At 41.4% G+C, this 20838-nt stretch overlaps 1 long non-coding RNA gene across 1 annotated transcript; it reads left to right on the top strand.

Moving 5' to 3' along the window:
* Positions 1-174: 174 nt before the first annotated feature.
* LOC135188020 (uncharacterized) lies at positions 175-19467 on the top strand. The gene is made up of 4 exons (XR_010307541.1): positions 175-278; positions 10453-10689; positions 11204-11272; positions 19385-19467. It is a non-coding gene; the product is annotated as an uncharacterized LOC135188020 (long non-coding RNA).
* Positions 19468-20838: the final 1371 nt, after the last annotated feature.

Below are 20838 nucleotides of genomic sequence, written 5' to 3'. Positions count from 1 at the left end.
CTTGTCTTACTGCTGCTGACCAGCAGAAAGAGATTGGCCCCATCCACTTGACACTCACCTCTCAGATATTTGAATGTATTGATCAGATCTCCTCTCAGTCTTCTCTTCTTCAGACTAAAGTCCTAAGTCTCTCAATTTCTCTTCATAGGGGAGATGCTCAAGTCCCCAAATCATCCTTGTGGCTCTCTGCTGGACTGTCTGCAGGAAGACCCTATCTTTCTTGAACTGGGGAGCCTAAGAGTTGAGAAAAGATAGAAGCAGTCAGAAAACAGCCTTCTGTGAGTACTGCTTGATTAATAAGCATTCTTCTTCAACATCTTGAACTCACTTAACTTTATCGCTCTTCTTTTATTTAGTTAGTCAATTAATTTTACTTGTGTTGATTTTATTACTTCCTAGTTCATGTCACTTTTTAGAGAGATTATTTGTTAGTTATTAAGTATGCATTTAATGGAGCAACTGCCACACAAAGTGTTCTTGAAGAAAAGACATCTTGTGGTACCTTGGGAGATAGTGAGTGGAAGGAGTCTCCCTGCTGAAAGAGAGTTACTTAGTAGAAAAGCTTCAAATGATTAGAAAGATCTGCCATTAATTAGGTTTAGAGAGCTTTGACTTGGCATAAGACTTTTTTCCTTGGAAATATTTAGATCTGAATTCTCACAACATGAGATATTAGCCAGTCAGGGTAAAGAAACGTGTAGTGTCTGGATTATTCTGGTTTGCCTTAAGATCACAATTTAAGAGGATGAATAAGATTCACTTCTTACAGAAACTGTTACAAACCTGCAAGTTGTAGTGTTTGAGAATTTAATTTTATATTTCAGCAATTTCCTGGGTTTTTCCTTCTGTTATTATTGTGTCATGCATTACTTTCTTGTTCTGAAGAAAATGCAGATTTAGTAGGTAAATAAAGATAGCTTTTACCACTGGTCTTCCTCTTCTGGCCCTTCTTCCCCCAGCCCAAAAATCCCATCACCTGCTTCAGCACTTCCTTGCCTCAGCCTAAGTTACTCATTCAGATTAAAGTGCATCTGCCCTAATTAAGTTTGTATCTACACTAGAAGATAGCTTTACAGAAGAATCACTGTTTTTATTTCACACATCTATGCTGCTGTATGTTTATGAAGTGCAAATACTTACTTTTTGGCCAATTATGGCCTTTCAATGATTTATAAAAAGAAAAAATAATAGTGCTCAGCAATCAGCCCTGAAACTCATGGGCTTTTAAATTGTTTTAATGTGTTCTTCAAAGAGCACTAATGCATCTCTGTTCCATGTCTGACAGTATCTCAAAGAATCTTTTCCTGTTCTGATCTCCAGCTTTGAACCTAGTCCTGTCTTTTTGTATTTATTTACTTCCTCTTTCATCTCCTTATGAACTTTTTTTTTTTGTTCCTGGAAGTGGTTAGCAGCAGTGGTTAGTTTTTCTCTTAGCTGTGCTTAGTTCTTAGGAAGGAAAAATTCTGCCCCACAGGAAAAAAAGTTACATTTCCCTCTGCTGCTGTCTGTTTCCTGGGTTAGGCCATCAGTTATCAAAGTGTCATTTAATATAAATACTTTTCCTAACCACTTTTTAAAATCTACAGTGCATGTTCAACCACACTTCCTTTCACAAGGTGGGAGGATCCAGTTGAAACTGATATTTTTACAGCTGAGGGAGCTGGGGGTATTCAGCCTGGAGAGAAGAGGAAGCTCAGGGGAGACCTTATTGCTCTCTACAACTACCTGCAGGGAGGTTGTAGTCAGCTGAGGTTGGTCCCTTCTCCCAGGCACCCAGTGACAAAACAAGAGGACAATGTCTCAAGCTGTGCCAAGGCAGGTTTAGGCTGGATGTTAGGAAGAATCTCTTCACAAAGAGAGTGATTGTCATTGGAATGTGCTGCAAAGGGAGGTGGTGGAGTCGCCATCCCTGGAGGTGTTTAAAAGGAGGCTGGATGAGGCATTAAGTGCCATGGTTTATTTAATTAGAAGGGTTAGGTGACAGGTTGGACTGGATGATCCTAGAGGTCTTTTCCTACCTGATTAATTCTGTGGTTCATTCCATTGATGCTAAACCTAGCAAACGTTTTATAAGGAGCTGTAGCTATAATTATTGATTCTCCAGCAGGTATTACTCATAGCAATAAGAAGTCTCAGAGCTTGTGAGGTTGTTGAATGGATAACACTGTAGCTGACGTAGTTCATTAGTGGTAAACACAAAATATATGTTGGAATGAAAAAAAACCTTCTTATGAATGTCTTTCTTATTGTTTGTTCATTATTAACTTGTGGAAGAAGACTTGGGTCTGATTGTGGACAGTACAAAGAAAACTTTCCAGTTAGTGCATTTTTAGGTGATAGTTGGACTGGATGACCTCAGAGTCCTTCTAGCCTATATGATCTCATGATTCTAAAAATAGAGTAGAAATTTTATTAATTTGGTAATGTTTTACAAGAATATGAACTTCAGTAGAAGAATAAAAAGGAAATACTTCTCCATGCAGTGTGTATATTATGTGTGCTAAACTGGCTCAGTATGGATCGTATGAAGAAGTTGGTCAGTGTAAGGGTAGTAGGACTCTGGAATAGGCTGCCCAGTGAAGTTGTGGATGCCTGCTCCTTGGGAATGTTTAAGGCCAGATTAAATGACACCTTGAGTAGCCAAGTCAAATGGAGAGGTATCCCTGCTCGTGGCAGAGAGGTTGGAATAGATGATCTCTAAGATCTCTTCCAAACTAAACCATTCTATGATGATTCTATGATTCCATGTACTTGTAGCACTTAAGAGAATGAGTGGAAAGAAAGAGTTGGATCATAGAATCAACCAGATTGGAAGGGAGTTCCAAGATCACCCAGTCCAACCTATCAGCTGGCCCTAGCCAATCAATTAGACCATGGCACTAAGTGCCTCATCTAGTCTTTCCTTGAACACCTCCAGGGACAGCGACTCCACCACCTCCCTGGGCAGCCCATTCCAATGCCAATCACTCTCTCTAGCAAGAACATCCTCCTAGCATCCAGCCTAGACCTCCCCCAGCACAACTTGAGGCTGTGTCCCCTTGTTCTGTTGCTGGTTGTCTGGGAGGAGAGATCAACCCCCACCTGGCTACAACCTCCCTTCAGGTAGTTGTAGACAGCAATGAGCTCACCCCTGAGCCTCCTCTTCTCCAGGCTGCACACCCCCAGCTCCCTCAGCCTCTCCTTACAGGGCTGTGTTCCAAGCCCCTCACCAGCTTCATCACCCTTCTCTGGACATGTTCCAGTGTCTCAACATCTCTCTTGAAATGAGGAGCCCAGAACTGGACACAGGACTCAAGGTGTGCCCTGACCAGTGTTGAGTACTGGAGCAGAATAACTTCCCTTGTCCTACTGGCTACCCTGCTCCTGATCAGGCCAGAATGCCATTGGCTCTCTTGGCCACCTGGGCACACTGCTGGCTCATGTTCAGCTACTCTCTACCAGCACCCCCAGGTCCCTCCCTGCCTGGCTGCTCTCCAGCCACTCTGTCCCCAGCCTGTAGTGCTGCTTGGGATTATTGTGGCCAAAGTGTAGGACCCTGCATTTGGCCTTGTTAAATGTCTTGTAATGTAGTAAAAAGCAATGCATGCATTTCTTGCAGGAAAACTTGCTTTTAACTTGTTTCTTGTAACTGAGCTGTAAATTAGCCCACAACTTTAAAGGTGCCAAAAAGGGATAACATTTTTCGTATGAAGAAGCAATCCAATGAAACACATCTCTCAACCATGCAGCTAATGCCCAGTTTCCTACCTATGAAATGCTGGAGGATGATGAGGAGCCGAGTTCATTATTACGGTTCGGTAGGTGGCATAAACTCTGCAGACCACTGGCTATGAAACAGGATCCTTTCCTGTCTTTGCACTTCTGCTTTTTAGCAGAATTAATACTTGTTAGTTCAATAGAATCCTACACTTCTCTTGGGTTTAGCTGTAGTTATAGCTGGCATTTCACAGAGCCTCCACTTAGCTGTCTGGGCTCAGCCTCTTTCTCCATCTAAACATGCACAACGTAGTCAACAGTTAATAACTTTCTTATCCCTATTCAACGATTCTGAATTGTGCTATTCAACCTTAAATTTAAAATCAGCTGGAGTTACTCAGCTGGAAACTTGTAGCAATCCACAAGTTAAACGGCATAATGTTCAATGTGATGTCCCATGGGGAGGACTGTTATGTACAGCAGTAGCATTAACTGGGATTAGCTGATGAAAAGACAGAAATTCGGAGTGAAACACTGACATTTTGCTGGCATCTGTTTTTACAGTTAGAATGAAATGCTGTGCAGATATTCACCAGCTGTCCTCCACTTTTCCAGAGAATTCTACATACAGCAAAATTTCATTGCCTCCATTTATACAGCCACGGTAACTTCTTAATCTTCTTCATTCAATATTTTATGATGTGCACCCCTGGCCTATGGAATGTGTTCCAGCTGGCTCACGTCAGGTCTTTTAAGGGTATGAATCACTGTGTAAGGAAACCTATGAAGTGGGTATAAAGAGAAAGCAAGCACAAAATAAACAAGAGAAGCTGAAAGACATGTGTGCTCCCCCAACTTCTTTTGGTCAGTTCTACTGCCTTCGATATGAGGCTTTATTTATTTATTTATTGGAAGAAAAGCCTCTGCAATATATTTTTGTTTAATATGAGGACTATCAAAAGCATGGTTAGAAAGATGTTAAACTCAAAATTGTTGAACTCTTAACCAACAGGAAATTCTTTGTGAACAATTTTGAGGTTTTATTATGTTTTTATTGTCATGTTAAGTTTTCTGAAGAACGTAGGATCATAGAATTGTCAGGGTTGGAAGGGACCTCAAGGATCATCCAGCTCTAACCCCCCTGCCATGGGCATGGGTACCTCACACTGGATCAGTTTGGCCAGAGCCCCATCCAGCCTGGCCTTAAAAACTACCAGTGATGAGGATTCCACCACCTCTTTGGGTAGCCATGATAAAATCCTGAGAAATTAAATGTGCTGCACCACAAATGCATTTCCTAAAAACCCTGCATTGCTGAGCAATTGATACTTGTGTGATTGCTAAAGAGAAGTCTCAATAACCAAGTGACCACATTTATACACAACTGTGAACGCATTGTGACAGCCTGGGCTGCCTCTAGTTAATGAGCAGAAAGACTGAATAATCCTCCAGGTCAGGATGGAGTTGCCCTGCATCTGCCCTCTGTTGCACTTTAGTTTGCAGATCAGCAGAAGATACAAATCACTTATTTGCTGGTTGCTTTTGTTGCTTTCCTTTGTTTTTTTCTTTCCCTTTTGCAGAATCTATTAATTGTTTCAATAGTATACTTCATCCTTAAAATTATATATATTTCAGCGTGGTCATTAGCTTTATTTGCAGGCAAGCATCACTTAAGCAAATATGTGCCTATTTAGTGGTCAGTAACCATTCAAGTCAGCCACAGCATTGCTGTGCAGGCTGTCCTAGGGCTTTACAGAAGCTGTGCTGTCTCAATTCATCATCTAAAAGTTTAACTATTCCTTTTTGACACATAAGTGTAAGTAACAGGAAATAAAAAGTACAAAGAATGGTTACACAAGCTCCCAAGGCAGTCTGAATAAATATTTCAAGTTAGCTTTCATAAAAACCTTGTGACCTTTCATTCTAAGATGAAAGTGAACACCCCTGTTTCTGAAACAGCAGAGCTTGGCAATCAAGATTAAAGCAGGGGTTCTGGGGGGGAAAAATTACTGTAAGAGTATAGAACTAACCCAGAAACTTGAGTGCACTTAAATCAGATTCCTTTTTGGTATCAGATTCCATAATTAGTATGGCTGTAAATGTAAAATATGTAAATAGTCTTTCCTTTGGTAGAAAATCAGTGAAGTAGATGTTTCAATTGGGGTATGAAAACTTTTGTGTGCCCCAGAACTCTATAGACAGTTACTGCTGGCCCAACTCTGCAGACCTCCAAAGTCATTGGAAGCTCTACGGGAGCAAATGGTATTTACCCATAGGCAGCCTTCAGGTCTTTGATCTAAAGGTTTATATGTAGTCAAAAGAAGTTTTTTTGGCCACTATTTGAGGTTTTAGTAGCAATTTACTGTGTAAGTTAAGGGGGGAAATATCTAAAAGGATTGAGAACGTCAAGTCTTTTCCTCTGAGAATAAATCCTTTTAGACTAGAACAGGAGACAGTTAACTTCTGAAAAGCATCAAGACTGATGATTTTGTCTATATAGCATTGACCTGGAAGCTCAGCCATTCAGACTAATAAATCAGGCAATTTATATTTAATCATTAACTAACTCCCGAGCTGAACAGCTGTTCAAAATTAGAAATGGGTCACCCCAGCCAGGATGACATTACAGGCAATCTATAATGCATTAGAATAAAATTATAGTGATTTTTAACTGTCTGGAAATTTATTACACTGCATGTTCTAACTCTTAAACCCTTGTTAGCCAATGTCAGTAGTGATTTATGGTGCTTGGGTGGTATGGTAAAATTACCAAAGGTTTAAATAGACAATCATTCTATGTTTAGTAAATCTTTGAACTTCAAAGCTATTTTGGGGAATGAGGTGGGTGCTCTTTATTGTTTATGACTTACCAGTCAGTGACAATAAGAAGAGAGAATGGATAAATCAAAAAGTCCTCTTGTAAATTAATGGATTTATTGTCTCGTTGCCTTCAGTTAATGGTTTAGAGAGGAATCCAATGGCTTCTGTAGGCAAAAATGGATATCCAACAGACTCCACAACAAAGCCACTACATTACAAAGACTTGCTGGTAGAGCTTTCAACAGGAATAGTCCTTTACTTGTCATTTGTTGGTCATCCCTTGTGAATGTAGTTTAGGTGATCTTCACATGGAGGTCCTTGGTTTACACTGTGAAACATAGAATCATAGAATCAACCAGGTTGGAAAAGACCTCCAAGATCATCCAGTCCAACCTACCACCCAGCCCTAACCAATCAACTAGACCATGGCACTAAGTGCCTCATCCAGGCTTTTCTTGAAGACCCCCAGGGACGGTGCCTCCACCACCTCCCTGGGCAGCCCATTCCAATGGGAAATCACTCTCTCTGTGAAGAACTTCCTCCTAATATCCAGCCTATGTAAATGTTAACTTAAGCACAGTACTTTGGTTAAGGATGTGTCCAGGTTTTTAGTGGATGTTTTCACAGCATCACACAGAATCAAAGAATGGTCTGGGTTGGAAGGGATCTCCAACGGTCATCCAGCCCAATCCCCCTGTCCAGTAAGCAGAGGCTACTAGATCAGGTTGCCCAAAGCCCTGTTGAGCCTCATCTTGAGTATCTCCAGGGATCGGGCCCCATCTGCCTCCCCTGGGTAACCTGTTCCAGTGTTCCACTACCCTTACAGTAAAGAGCTTTTTCCTAACATCCAATCTAAATCTACTTTTCTCTAGTTTGAAACCATTGTCCCTTGTGCTATCACCACAGGCCTTTGTAAACCATCTCTCTCTCTCCTTCTTATAGGCTCCCTTAAGATACTGGAAGGCTGCCATTAGGTCTTCCCAGAGCCTCCTCTTCTCCAGGCTGAACAACTCCATCTCCCTCAGCCCGTTTTCATAGCAGAGGTGTTCCAAACTCCTGATCATGGCCCTCCTCTGGACCTGCTTCATTAGGTCCATGTCCTTCCTGTGCTGAGGGCTCAAGACCTGGATGCAGTACTCCAAAGAGGTCTCTCTCCAGAGCAGAGCAAAGTGGCAGAATCACCTCTCTCTGCTGGCCATGCATCATTTGATGTAGCCCAGGACGCGATCAGCCTGGGCTGCAGGTGCACACTTTGCATCAGTGGAGCTTGAATCCTCTGTTATCACAGAGCTCTGTGTTTGTCTTTGCAGGACAGGACATTGAACCATTTCAGTAAATATTTCTGGGTTTTCTGAAAAATCTAGGTGGCAAATACTTGATGTGTAACTCAAGTGTACAATATACTCATGTGCAACAATTATTTTGTTACTTGGAGTTTGTACACATAGAAACCTGGCTTTTACATGAGAGCAAGTTGTTACTGGAGATTGAATTTCTGCATTTTAAAGACTTCCAAGACTGAGAGTGTTCTTTTAAGCTCTCAAGCAGCTAGCACCAGCAAAATGTAAGCATTTTGCATAAAATTGCTTGAAGTATGGAGGATCCTTTCTGTTCACTGTTTTTCATTGGTTTTGATTACATCATGTAAAGGACTGGGGAAGTATATTTTGATTACTGTTGTTGCTCTGAAAAATAAGTACAGTACAGACAGTGGATAAACGACAGATCTCCTCTCAGTCTTCTCTTCTCCAGACTTAACAGCCACAGGTCTCTCAGTCTCTGTTCCTAGGGAGATGCTCAAGTCCCCCAGTCATCTTTGTGGCTCTCCATTGAACTCTCTCTAGCAAATCCCTGTCTCGAACTAGGAAGCCTGAAATTGGACAGAGTATTCCATGTATGGTCTCACTAGGGCAAAGCAGAGGGGAAAAAGAACCTCTCTAGACCTACTGGACACACTTCTTGATGCAGCTGATGTAAATGGTTGCACCACTTGCCTTACAGTCCAGGGACAAATCATATTCTTAGTCTTCTGGTATATTTAGATAAGTATGTTACACAGGAGAAAAATAGGTTGCATGCTTGCAGAGGGGAGTGTATACCTCTTGGTCCTTTTATATTTCTGTCTTCAACAGGTTCATCAAAATTCTGTTTTACTTTTGGCTCTGTGATTAGAATCAGGGGTCAGATAATTTTAGGGTACTATATTTCGTAATGATATGGTAACCATGACATGATGTCACAGAAATGCACTGGAGGTATGGTGCAATTCATAGTAGTAATTGTGCAAGTCTGGCTCAACTACAATGGATGTAATGGTTTTCTTTATAAATGACCACTAGATTTACATGCTTCTCTATTTCAGTGTGCACTTCTAAAAGAATCTCCAGCCTACGAGCCAGCACTAAGGACTGCACATGTCTAGAGCAGATGAAAATGAGGCCAAAGGTAGGGGAAGTCAAACACTGTAGCAGCACTGTGCCTTCCTTTAATTTTTTGGATTTAGAATTCAGCACAGAAATCCCAAATAAGGAAGCCAGGGGTTACATTGTGAAGGATTTGGTGAAGATTTGCTTTTTCCTTCAATAAGGGAAAATTCCAGACATCCAGGATGTATCTGTATCCAGTAGCCTATTTTTTTCCCCCAAATAACTTAGTTATTCTCTCTCTCTTACTTGTGTTAGGCATTTCCCCTTCCCCACCCATACCCATTATGTAAGCACTGATTTCAGATAATCCATTTCTTTTGGGTTCATCTTTTTGTAATGCCTGTGACAAGTTAGTATCTAGCTCCTTTACTGGAGGTAGAGCTCATAGATTCCTTTTTACAGAATGGGCACTCACACAAGAGCATTGCCACAGTTGATGACTGTGTCATTCTGCCCCTGTACTCTGCACTGGTTAGACCACACCTTGAGTCCTGTGTTCAGTTCTGGGCCCCCCAATTTAGGAGGGACATTGAGATGCTTGAGCATGTCCAGAGAAGGGCGAAGAGGCTGGGGAGAGGCCTTGAGCACAGCCCTACGAGGAGAGGCTGAGGGAGCTGGGATTGGTTAGCCTGGAGAAGAGGAGGCTCAGGGGTGACCTTATTGCTGTCTACAACTACCTGAGGGGAGGTTGTGGCCAGGAGGAGGTTGCTCTCTTCTCTCAGGTGGCCAGCACCAGAACAAGAGGACACAGCCTCAGGCTGCGCCAGGGGAGATTTAGGCTTGAGGTGAGGAGAAAGTTCTTCACTGAGAGAGTCATTGGACACTGGAATGGGCTGCCTGGGGAGGTGGTGGAGTCGCCGTCCCTGGGGCAGTTCAAGGCAGGATTGGACGTGGCACTTGGTGCCATGGTCTAGCCTTGAGCTCTGTGGTAAAGGGTTGGACTTGATTTGTGAGGTCTCTTCCAACCTTGGTGATACTGTGATACTGTGACTCACAGGGAGCTCTAAGGATCCATCTGCCTCCAGCAATGCTTCCATTCTCTGTCTTTTGAATTGATTAACATGTAGCTTAACTGTATTAATAAGATACCATGGGAATCTGACTCTTACAGTATTTGTGTGGACAAATACTGATTTATGTTCCAGAGATACCTGCTCAAGAGTATGCATGATCACTGAATTAGTAACATCAGAATCTATATACAGTGAAATTTATAATATATGGTCTTTTTTTTTTTTTTTACTTTATTGAAGTATAAATATTTATATGAAGTAAATCAATTAAAATACTTTTTTCCCCTCCCCATATCTGTTATAATTATGTTAAACTGCTTCTCATCACATTTCCTAGCATATTCTTTTGCATCTGAAATTCCACAAGGATCCTCCTTACTTTTCTGCTTAGAAAGCCTTAATTTATATCAGCCCATATCTTAATTTATATCAGCACAGAGTTGTGTCCTGCTGCATGGTAACCTTGCTGGATGATTACATTCTGCTTTGATTCCAAGGTTTCTATTCCTGTGACGAAGAGCTTGGGCCCAGTTGCCACCTTGACAGATGAGGCTACAATTGTGGCTTGGAGTAACAAGGGACTGTCCAGTGATAGGATGTCAGTGGGAAATGCCACTGTTCTAACACACTGCAAACACTGCCCCCTGATGATACATCCTCCACCAACAGGGAATTAAATGGATAAAGAATAAATATGGAGCTGACCTTAAAGTTGTACATTTAGGACAGAAAAGGTAGGTGCATGCTGAAGAATTGGCTTCCATGTTTACTGCCTCTAAATTTCTAGTTTTTATAAGATTCTATTTGTTGGAATAGCTTTACTTGAAGACCTGAAATACTGCACCATTGCTGCTTATTTATCCATAGCACCATTTTCCATTGAAGATGGTGCTTTAAAAGGAAGGGGGTTTATACTGTTTCCAAGAGTTGAGAAGGAAATAAAGTGGGGGTTGAGCTGCGCTTCTTGTGAGGGGCTCATCACTTTTTCAATAGGAAAGGTACAAAGCCTGATGATACAACCTTGCTTCTATTGCACGGTTCAGGTAGCAGGACACAGCATGTGTACCTTGTGTACCTTGCAAGGGGAAAGATTCACTAAGTGTATATGGCATCCAAGGCAAAAGCTAGGATCATATCCTTTCCCGGTTAAACAAAGCTGGGTTTAAGTCTCATTGCTGGTGCTGAATTATGTGATTGTTGAAAGCAATTGCATGTAATTGATCTGCTCATATCTTTTCTCATGTTTAGGTTGAACTGGCTTAAAGAAGAAAAAAAGAGGGAAAAGAGTAAGGGTGCCATGGATTGAGCTAAGCCAAGGTAATCATGCACTGTATAATTAGAGTCATTAGATTATTGGCTAGGGTAGCTATGCATTGTTCTTATGATATCTTATGTTACATTAAACTCTTATCCCTTAATCTCAGCCCTGAGTTTTCTGTGTGTCCCCTCACTTTTTTGTTGGGGGACACAAGTGTTTTAGCCCTTGCTTTGAACCATTCCATTAAGGAGGAGAAACTGATGGGGTACAAAATGGGTCAGAAATAAGCAAGCCAAAGACAGGCACTGCAGTGTTGCTGCCAGCATTCTGTGCATCGAACCAGTCCAGCTCATGGTGTGCACAAATCCATCAGGGTGGATGGAGCAGTAATGGTGATGGCTCTTTGATTTTACCCAGGATCTTAGTCTGCTAACACCAAAACTCAAACACCTCCTTTCTCATGTGATAATCCAGAGACCTGAGTACAGGGACTGTTCTGACTTCTCCCTTCCCAATGAAAGGGCTACAGCTCTGACAGCCATGTTGGCCCCACCTCAGAGGTCTGTAGTTGATCATTCAAGTGGGAGATTCAAATTTGGATTGAGTAATGCAAGGCTGAGTCAATGTGGTTTTGCTGCTCTATCACTGCAAGAGTAGGAGTGCTAGATGGTACAAGGGATGGTAAACTTACATTCTGGCCTTTTATGGGAGATACCTATGAATCTTTTTTCTCCTTCCTATGCTCCCCTTCTCTCTAGATTTAAAAATAATGTCACATTTAGAATATATCATCAGAAATATTCCCCGAGATCTAATTAAGATACCTTTAGATGTTTTTAGGATGATAATAGGAAAAATGAAGAAGCTTGTACGTGGTGCAAGTGAATTTGAGTCTGCTCCTTTGTCTTCCATCACTTTTCATGAATACCTCTGACATGATTGTTCAGTCTTCAGTGCAGCTGTCAAGCTAAAGAATAATGTTGATTTGTGGTTGCATGAGAGTAAACTTGGTAAACTTCATTAAATGTTTCATCTGAGGGACTGAAATGTTGTGTTACTGTCTCTGCTCAAACATGAATTTGTTTTTAAGCCTGAAAGTGTTCCTTTCATCTATTCATGTTTAAAACAACACATCAACAAGCTACATCTTTCATACTGAAGAATATGACCTTTCATCTGATGAAAAATCAGTGATAACCCTGAAGCATTTCTGTATGGATCTCCAATCTTACTTAAATAGTGTTTAGAATAATTGAGCAGTTTTAGGTTGGTAAAAGAGAAAATATGAAATATGAAATAATAATGGTATCTAGTCTTAGACAGACTACCCACAATTTTTCTCCCTTCTTCATCCCTATATTGCAGGCATTGATGCCTGCACAGTAGATACAAGTCATGCACAACAGCTCAGGTCTCATGGAGCTGCTTGAGGGTGCATTCTCTCCCTACCCTGATCTCAGAATGAATCCTGTTACATTTTTCTATAGTGGCTTTTGAAATACTTAGATTAAGATCATGCAGTTTCGTTTTTAGAATCTGTAGAGAATAAGCTGCTGGGGATTAGAGTTATACTGGTCTGAAAGAGAGATCAGAAACTGCACAAGTCTTTAAGACATGATACAGAGGGACATAAAACAATAGAAATAAGCTATTGGGAAAGAACAAGGGGTCACAGCAGTTCTAGTTTTGCTTTTACTTAACAAAGGTGTCTGTGTAGCACAGTAGAGCTGTACACACAGACACAAGCCCAAATATCTGAAGCTATTCAAATATAGGCTCTGGTGAATATTTTAAGAGGCATTACATAACCTAGCATTCTGTGGCCCTTTGAAGATGCAGCAGGTCTCCTTTGTGATGTGTTGGTAATATATATACTCCTTTATTACCGAATAAGCAGAATTTTGCTCATTCTGGATTAATTTCTGTTATTTGTTTATTTTAGTATTTGTCAGGTGCTTTAATTTTTTTTTTTTCCTAATAAAGAAAGACTAGAAAGGTATTAGTGATAGATATGGTACAGTCCAGCAGTTGAAGTTCATTAATAATTGGAATGTTGCAGAGTATGAAGTAATGAATACTAATTACTCCTTTCATGTCTGACAGCACCCTGTGGACCAATACATCAGCTCAGACTTTAATTTGGTTCTAGTAATGGTTTCATCAATAGCACATTAATTTTGTGTTTGAAAAGATATACAGTTGAACCTGACCCACACAGTAGATACCACTGTCATAAAATGGCCACATACTGACAACAACTGGGTAATTACAAATAATTAAATCCACTGAGCTTCAGACAATCCTAATTTTAAGTAGAATATATCTTATCATATCAATCGACAGGAAGCATAGCCAGGGAGATTTATCAACTTGTACTCCTTCCAAAGCAAATTTACTAGCCTGCATGTTGGAGAACTTGCTGATCTCTGAAGCAGCTTCATAAAAGGATCCCTCCCATTCCTTATCTACCAAAGTTGTTCTAGTGTGGAGCTCTCTGATGCTCTGTAACACCAGCTTCTGGTATTGTTTCTGAATGAATCACAGAATGGTTTTGGTTGGAAGAGACCTTGAAGATCATCCAGTTCCAACCCCCTGCCATAGGCAGGGACACTTCCCACTAAAACAGGTCACTCAAGACCTCATCCAACCTGGCCTTGAACACCTCCAGAGCGGGAGCAGCCACAGCTTCCCTGGGCAACCTGTGCCAGTGTCTCACCACTCTTACTGAAATGAACTTCTTCCTAGCATCTAGTGCCAGTTTAAACCCATTACTCCTCATCCTGTCATTACAAGACCTTGTAAGTTGTCCATCCCCAGCCCTCCTGCAGGCCCCCTTCAGATACTGGAAGGCTACTATAAGGTCTCCTCAAAACCTGCTAAAGAAATGCTCAGCTTCAGAGAAATTCAAATACATGTATAAGTTTACACATTACATCTCCCTCAAAATATGAGCCATTATCATAGAATCAATAGAATGATAGGGGTTGGAAGAGACTGATGGAGATCATCTAATCTAACACCCCTGCTAATGCAGGTAAGCTTAGATCAGACTGCAAATGAGCATGTCCAGGAGGGTTTTGAAAGCCTCCAGAGAAGAAGGCTCCAAAACCTGTCTGGGCAGCCTGCACAAATGCTCTGGCACCTGCACAGTGAGGAAACCTCTCCTTAAGCTCAATTGAAACTCCTGTGTTCTAGTTTGTACCTGTCGCTCTTTGTCCTGTCACTGGCCACCACTGAGGAGAGCCCAGCCCTATCCTCATGACTCTCAGTCTTCTCTCTCTCAGGATAAAGAGCCCCAGGTCTCTCAACTTTTCCTTATGAGGGGAGAGGTTTGGAGGTGCTGGTGGATGAGGGCTCAATATGAGCTATCAGTGTGCTCTTGCAGTCCAGAAAAGCAACCAGATCCTGGAATGCATCAAGAGAAGTGTGGCCAGCAGGCTGAGAGAAGTGATTCTGCCCCTCTACTCTTGCCTGGTTAGACCTCACCTGGAGTACTGCATCCAGTTCTGGAGCCTCTGTTATAAGAAAGATATGGATGTGCTGGAGTGTGTCCAGAGAAGGGCCACAAGGATGATCAGGGGCTGGAGCACCTCTCCTATCAAGAGAGACTGAGGAAGTTTGGGCTGTTCAGGCTGGAGAGGAGAAGGCTTCAAGATGACCTCATTGTGACCTTCCAGTATCTGAAAAGTTCTACAAGGAAGCTGGGGAGGGACTTTTTAGGATGTCAGGTAGCACTAGGAAGAGTGGGACAAAGCTAGAAATGTGTAGATCAGACTGGATGTTAGGAAGAAGCTCTTCACCATGAGGGTGGTGAGACACTGGAACAGGTTGCCCAGGGAGGTGGTAGAAGCCCTGTCCCTGGAGGTCTTTGTGGCCAGACTGGATGGGGCTCTGAGCACCTTGATCTAGTGTGAGATGTCCCTGCCCATGGCAAGGGGGTTGGAACTAGATGATCCTTGTGGTCACTTCTGACCCTGACTGTTTCTATGATTCTATGATACAGTTCTGGAATAGGATAGAGTGAATTACAGGTACTTTGGCCAAGCTGCCAAAGGTGTGTCAAAAAAAAGCCTGGACGAGGCACTTAGTGCTATGGTCTAGTTGATTGGGATAGGGCTGGGATGTAGGTTGGACTGGATGATCTTGGAGGTCTCTTCCAGCCTGGTTGATTTTATGATTCTATGCTTGTTATCTCTGAAGATAAAGCTTCTTGCCTAAGTGCCATAGTATGTATTCAAAAGCCTAAGCAATTTTAAGTGTTCGTATTTGGATGCTATTTTAATTTTGGAGCTGCAATCCTGATAAGTGGGTTTAAATGCAATTTAGTCTGTGACTTGATGTTCAAAGTGGCTTTAAAATGCTAATCTTTTTAAATTAAAATAGTTTTGGATATTTTCTTCAAGATACATAACATGTTTTATCTATTTCCAAAGACAAACCCCATAAAATAACGTTGAAAAATACCTATCAGTTGTATTACATAGCTTTATGTAAGCATGAAAGGCACAGGAAAAGAAACAAGTAAAATTTAGGTGCAGCTTCCTGTGATTCAAAATGTATGCCAAAATGATTCAGAATGCCCATACTTAGATTTTGTGGAGCAGGTAAATCAAAGCAGGTGTCAGTTGTACATGATGTTGAGTTTTGATCCTCGTCATAAGAGGAGTGATGTCAATGAACAGATTTGTTAGGCATAGATAGGCTTGAGTGATTTAATCTGTGTGTTTCCTATCCTGTCTCCCCAGCACCCCTGTTGTGGAGATTACTGGTTATGAACATTAATTTTAACAGATCAATGTCATTTTGACTCATAAGAGAGAAGATAAGGGAATCAATTCATTGTTCACGAGGCTCCTATTTGCATTCACATAAGCTGCTACACCTGCTCGAATCATTTGCACGTTCTCAAAGTGGTAGTCATGTCTCTTCAGTTTCAAGATTAGGTTATTACAAGATTCTTTAAGATGTCTTGAAATTTGATTTATGTGCAAATGTGGCTTGTGTGAACAAATTTCCATTCTTGTGAGGCAGGACTATTATTCATGAAACAGCAAGACAATTCACTCGGCTGCTCCACAGAGAAGCTTGCCTTGCCTTGAACATCTCACCAGCTGTGCAACTTTAAGGCAGTGCTTTTCCCGCTGAACTAGTTTGACCAACTTGCACAGTTTGCCTACTGAGATTGCCTAGTAACAGCTCCGTTCTGTGCTTGTTTTCACCTGATTTATTCGACTTCATTGTCTGTATTACTTGTTGGAGTTCGCAAGTCGGTTCCAGCTTTTAATTTTAATCAGCAGGAACTGAAAGAAGCCTCCTTTGGAAAATGTGTTTATCCCTCTTTCTTCACACAGAAAAATACTGTTTCCCTTTTCTTTCCTGTCCAAGAATTTATCACTTCTTTTCATTCTTGCTGAGCTGTTCCAAAACAGTTAGCTACAGGAAGCTGTCCTACTTTCTGCCATTTAGAGTTGTGGCATGCTTTGGAGAACATCTGCTCTGAAAGTTACTCGTTTTTTGGTTTGAGTTGCATGAAGGTATGGAGCTCTGTCTATTCCTGGGTAGAAGAGCAGATTAATTAAGGCCATTCTGTCTGCCTCTGCTGGTGGAATAGAAACATAGAATCATAGAATCAACCAGGTTGGAAGAGACCTCCAAGCTCATCCAGTCCAACCTAGCACCCAGCCCTAGCCAGTCATCTAAGTGCCTTGTTCAGTCTTTTCTTGAACACCTCTAGGGACAGTGATTCCATCATCTCCCTGGGCAGCCCATTCCAATGGCAAATCACTCTCTCTGGGACGAACTTCCTCCTAACAATAGGATAGTGAAGAAAAGATTACCAGAGTCCAACTCATCCTTAGTGATTGCTTTGGCAACATTTTTATTTTAATCTGTCTTCTTTCTTGGACTTGCATAAATAGTGCCTGTATCTGCTACATTTCTTCAGAATCCTGAATTAATCTCTGCAGAGGGAGATTATATTGAAAAAAGGAAAACAGAAAAGAAGCATTTCTACTGGCTTTCCCCACCTCTGTGTTTATCATTGTTGCTTATACTCCTTGAACCGTGTGAGAGCAATAACAAAACATTTATTTATCCCAGTTTTGTAATTAACAGAAAACCTAGAACAGCTGCAGTAATAAAACCCACTGAGTCATTAGGTAGTTTTTGTCTTTCATAGATGATGACCACAGAAATTGGTAATTTATTGCTCCTGTGAATTGAGAACCCATAAAGTACTTGAATCCAGAACTCTAAAACTAATTACATCACCACATAGACCTTCTAGTGTTGATTCACATAGCAAACATTTTTTCACTGTCAAAGCAAACTGAAAAGGTTGTCTTTTGTTAGATCTCTTCTTCTTTACTGTGTGTTTATTGAAAGCAAAGGAAAATCACTCTCTGTGGCAAGCTCTGCTGTCATATTCCCTACAACTGCAGTTCAGTTCTGAAGGCTGTGGAGAGACAGAATTGAAATCTCTGCTGTTGAACTGGAGGGTGAATTCATGTCTACTCACAAAAGGTTGTGTTACCTGGAGGACATGACTGCATGGCTATATTATTTCACCAGGAAGACTCTAGTATGGCAGTAGCATTCAGCATGCTGGGGGTTGTGAGAGGCATGCACTCCTAGCACTAGAGATACTGGACTATTTTTAGGAATTCACTTGCAGGAATTTCCTCCTGATCCTTGGGAGAAATGCAGAAGTGCTTTCAGCTACCATTTCCTTTAGCCTATGTCTTCTGGCTAAGGGATGTCAGAAGCAGGTAAGGATGTTAAGAGCTGAAATATACATCCTCAACTCTGATAATGCTTTGTGAAATCCTAGAAAGAAAGCAATGTTGACATTTGTACAGAAAATACTCATTTTATTTATGTTGTGATGTGACTTTCATGATGGCATCTTATGTGTTTTGTACCTGGACTATTGCAGTCACTTTGAAGATTGATTTGAGTTCAATGTCAATCCAAATTCCATGAAAAGGGCTTGTGAACACACATGTTTCATTGTCTAAATATTCTACTGCTATCTTTTGAGCAGATTTTGGTTACTCTTGTTTAAATCTCCTTTCTTGGCAGAAAATGTTCATAGACATTACTTTTGCCCATGTGTGTGACAGGTGATGGCTGAAGGTTGGCAAACTGCTCATTGTGCAAGGAGATGACACAAAGTTGTGGCACCTGCTCACACCAGACCAGACCCACAGCACCGTTACAGTATATAAGCAGTCTTTGCATTTGTTTTTATTGCAGCTGTGCCATAGAAGCAGGAAGGTGAACCTTATGTTGCCTCTCTGTCAGGCTCCAAATGTTACCTCAGGAGTGTGGGAATCCAGTGTAAGAGAGAATAATAACAAGCAGTGTATAAGCATTTGGCCTTCGTTCCCACAGCTTCAGGATGCCTCCCACGGGGGAGGAAAGATAGTAGGACATCTGGCCCAGGGGAAAAACAAGCCATGATGTGTGTAAATGACTGGGCTGTACTCACCTAGATTATGCTAATGTGTAAGTGTGTGCTCTGTGCTCAAAACTGTATCAACAGAGGCTTAACCAGCAATAAAGGTCTCCAGTTGGATTCACACTGAACCATGTGGAGCCTGTAAAGATCCTCTTGTACAGGAGCAGTAGTGTTGCTGTAGAGGACAGGCTGGCACCTCCCCTTCACTACAAGGGGTCAGGAAATGACATCTACTGAGTAAGGGATCTTACTCAGTGAATAAGATCTGAACCTAGTATTCCTTCACCCAGAAAATAATTGATGTGGAACAAAACTGTCAGAACAGTCAGTAGATTGCCTTAAAATAAATGGCTCTTGCTGTTAGTCACCAGCCCTTCTCTCTCATCTGGTTACTGTCAGTTTGCTATAAATATGTGCATTGCCTTAGTTTTTTTTAAGGATTTATTGCTAAACTATGTCAAAAGATGGAAAAGTGAACTATATTTAAGGAAATTACTGTAAAAACTTAATGCTATCTCATTAAAGATTGTTTGAAAGCAAGTTTGTGGTTAAGTAATGAGGACAGACATTTACCCCTAAGCCACGCTCTTTGGCACAGCAGAGAGTATAGGTGTCTGCTGTATATGCAAATGAAACTATGCTAATGAAGAAATGTTCTGTGCCTTCTTCATATAATTGTGATGTCTTTAATCATCATCATTTTGTTTCTTAGGCTGGCTGTACCTGAAGTTTGGTTTATATCCATTTCCTGTGCTGACAAGGTCATGCAGTATCCATCTTCTGCAAGCTAAGACAGGTGTGTTGTGGGGGGGGGTTGTTGGTTGTTGTGGGGTGGTGGGTTTGGGTTGGTTTGTTTGTTTTTTAATTCAGTGAGATCCCTATTATGGTGCATTTAATTCCTTCCTAGATATATCGAGATTGAAGACAAAGAATGTGAATCCCACAACAATTTCCATCTCATCCTTCACAGTAAACTGGCTAACCCTCACTACAAGCCAGAACTGCAGTCTCAGACCACCCTCATTAATTTCACTGTCACCAAAGATGGGCTGGAAGGCCAGAATTAAGAGAATGTAAGGTAAAGACTATCTTTTGATCTGTTCATTGCTGCTTCTGAGATTTTAAGGCTGGTGTTAATATGCCTGTTTGAATCTGCTGCACAGTAGTTGTTAGTAACCCACATATTAGAAAGGTTTTGCCAAGTGTAGAAAGTACAACTACTGATTTGCTCAAATCCATGCTCTCAGAGGGCTGGGCTTGACCTAAAGCTCTACTGTGCTTCTATTATTGTGCTTCTATTCCCACACTTCTCTCTAGTGCTTGGTTTACTCGGGGCATTGCATTTAATTTAGAGTGCAGGATTGAAGTGCTCTGCAGTGCTTTATCCATCGGTGATCTGGAGCCAGTAAGAGTGAATAAAATTTCATGCCAGTTCATAAGATGATACGATAGCACTGTGAGGACCTGGGGCTTTTGGTTAACAAATCATAATTTATTCCTGCAAAGATGCATTCTGTGGCTGCTGCAGTCATCCCAACGTATAGCAACTTACAAAAAGAAGTTCTTTTATAACTGGTCATGGAAGACTTTGAGCAGACTGTGATCTGTGATCTAAAAGATGGGAGAATACTTGGGGATGTGAAATGAATGATATGAACACTTCCTGTTTCTCTAGAGTGTCTTTCCCCTTGTCTCATGTCATTTATTAACCCCACCTGCAAAGATTTGCTAGACTTCCTTGAGGTATCACAGCTTCATGCAAGGGCAAACTGGGTCAGAGAGCTAATTACCCCTTGAAGAGTGAAAGCCATATGCTTGGGAACATGACCTGAAAACAGCTGGCTATTTTCCACTGCATCTGCATATTGTTCCATGTGGGGCTGTGTGCTTACAATACCTGTACCCAGGGCCTTTTGGCGTGAGGGTCAGATTCTGATGAAGAGCTTCACATATGACTAGTCAAGCTATTTCACTGTCAGAAGGTCACTCCAGCAGAGCAGGCTACCACCATATTTTACCACACCACTTGCTGCCAAAGGAGGGTTCTACAGCCTTCTGATACTGATAGTTTTCTCTGCCTCCACAAGGATTACCACTTGCCATCTGTCACTCAAATGCTGGTCAGCTGGACAGAAAACCTGCGTTCTCAGAAGGCACATAAATGAG

Source organism: Pogoniulus pusillus, chromosome 28 (assembly GCF_015220805.1).
Source record: "Pogoniulus pusillus isolate bPogPus1 chromosome 28, bPogPus1.pri, whole genome shotgun sequence".
Taxonomy (NCBI): Eukaryota; Metazoa; Chordata; class Aves; order Piciformes; family Lybiidae; genus Pogoniulus; species Pogoniulus pusillus.
Note: the sequence above shows the minus strand (reverse complement) of the source record. Positions and strands in the feature narration are given on the sequence as shown.